The sequence below is a fragment of the Sinocyclocheilus rhinocerous genome, unplaced genomic scaffold, assembly GCF_001515625.1.
Source record: "Sinocyclocheilus rhinocerous isolate Xijiao unplaced genomic scaffold, SAMN03320098_v1.1 scaffold3355, whole genome shotgun sequence".
Taxonomy (NCBI): Eukaryota; Metazoa; Chordata; class Actinopteri; order Cypriniformes; family Cyprinidae; genus Sinocyclocheilus; species Sinocyclocheilus rhinocerous.
In genome coordinates this window covers 325842-327833 of record NW_015665856.1, presented here as the reverse complement: position 1 = coordinate 327833, position 1992 = coordinate 325842, and the positions used below count along the sequence as shown (strand labels likewise).

The 1992-nt window shown below is 39.9% G+C and overlaps 1 protein-coding gene across 6 annotated transcripts in view; it reads left to right on the top strand.

The window, feature by feature from the left end:
- Positions 1 to 1992, top strand: part of LOC107731604 (CAP-Gly domain-containing linker protein 4-like) — a 54325-nt gene that overhangs the window by 20941 nt on the left and 31392 nt on the right. For all 6 annotated transcript variants that reach the window (XM_016542723.1, XM_016542722.1, XM_016542726.1 and 3 more), the window contains one exon: positions 1376 to 1499. The gene's annotated coding sequence lies outside the window, so the exon portion shown is untranslated. The remainder of the gene's footprint in view (positions 1 to 1375; positions 1500 to 1992) is intronic.

Sequence of the window (1992 nt, the reverse complement as noted above, 5' to 3'; positions counted from 1 at the left end):
TCGGTGGAGTGTTGCAGTGATGTTTGTCTTTCTGTAGGTTTCTCCCATCTGCATACATGATCATGGAGCTCAACTAAAGTGACCATCAGGTTTTTGGTCACCAGTCTAGACAAGGCCCTTCTCCATCAATTGCTCAGTTTGGCTGGGCGACCAGCTCTTGGAAGAGTCCTGGTTGTGCCAAACTTCTTCCATTTGAGAATTATGGAAGCCACTGTGCTCTTGGGAACCTTCAGTGCAGCAGAATTTTTTTTTTTTTTTTTTTCCAGATTTGTGCCTCACTGTGAGGCCTTTTATAGAGCGGTGTGTGTGCCTTTCCAAATCATGTCCAATCAATTTAATTTACCACAGCTAGACACCAATCAAGGTGTAGAAACATCTCAGCAATGATCAAGAGAAATGGGAGGCACCTGAGCTAAATTTCAAGTGCTGTTGCATGAATACTTATGTAAATGTGATATTTCAGTTTTTTCGTTTTAATAAATTTACAGACATTTCTAAAATTCTGTTTTCACTTTGACATTATGAGGTACAGAGTGTAGATTAATGGGAAAAAAATAACTGAATTTAAACAATTGTAGTATCAGGCTGCAACATAACAACATTTTTTTTTAAAAGTGAAGGGGGTCTGAATACTTTCTGAATGCAATGAACGGCACTGTAAGCACTTCCGTCACCTTCTAAGTGTGAACACCATTACGCTTCTATAATGAAACACATGTAGTGCATGTTGTGAAGCTTAACAACTTTTTTTAAAACTGAGCTCTGGTTTGCCAAGGGTCCGATAGTCACTTATGAAGGCTTTGGACTTGTTGAATAACGTCCAAAGCCTACTGAACAGTGGATTTGCTCATTTGCTCTAAGCAAGTAGTTATCTTAAAGTTTGCTGCTGGAGCTTTAGTGCCCTCATTTGAAAGTAAAGATTCAACCAGACAGTAATTACTTGCCATTCATGTTTTTTAGCAAAAGAACATGGATCTTATCTGCCTTATCCGTGCAGTTTTATTGATGGGGTACTGAAAGCCCTAATTTGAAATCCATCTTCTTCTCAATGTGCCCTTTTCATCTGCTATTCGTACATTCATAGAATAACGCTCACCCTGTGCTTTGTGCCTCGTTTACTAAAAAGCAACTGTTTGTTTGTCCTCGCATTACAAAGCATTACAAAGCTTGTGGAAGGAATAACTGGATTTACTCAAATCGCAGGATTTGGTATTCGTTTGTTTAGGCTCGAGCTGTACTGAGAGATGACAGATTGGAGATTGTTTACCCAAGCTCAGATCGGCGAGAAAATCGCTACATTTCTCAAAATGTATCTGCTTGTACAATGTGTGTGTGTGTGTGTGTGTGTGTGTGTGTGTGTGTGTGTCCCTGACAGGATTTTGGTTGGGGATTGAGTTGGACAAGCCGAGCGGAAAGAATGACGGATCAGTTGGAGGAGTACGATACTTCAGCTGTCCTCCGAAACACGGAGTCTTCGCCCCACCCTCACGAGTTCAGAGGCAAGTGTGCCGTGGAGAATTTGTGGCCATAATCGCATCTTAACTGAGTCTTATTTTTGGTGTCTTGCTGACTTTTAGTATGATTATTTCTAGCCAACTGTGTCTTTGATTGTTGGACGGACATTTTGACCTTTCTGTACAGAAGCATTAATAAGATTGTGCATCGACATTTGCAAGTCATTTGTGCATGAGGGACGTAACGGCCCCTACAGAAAATAACCGCCCTGCACTTGTCCTCAAAAGACATTTAAAATTAGATCCCAAGCTGGGATCTCAGATAAAATAACTGGACATTGTTGGTAGGGCTGGACAATAATTCAATATCAATATGTATCGCGATATAATTTTTTTCAATAACGGTGATATGATTTTTAAACACATTTCCGATATTTCGATATACATTACCAGTGTTTCCCATACATTGATTTATTTGTGCCGTTTGACTTCGTTGAATAAACATGAGCACTGCACGTTTCAAAATCAAAACACGTCG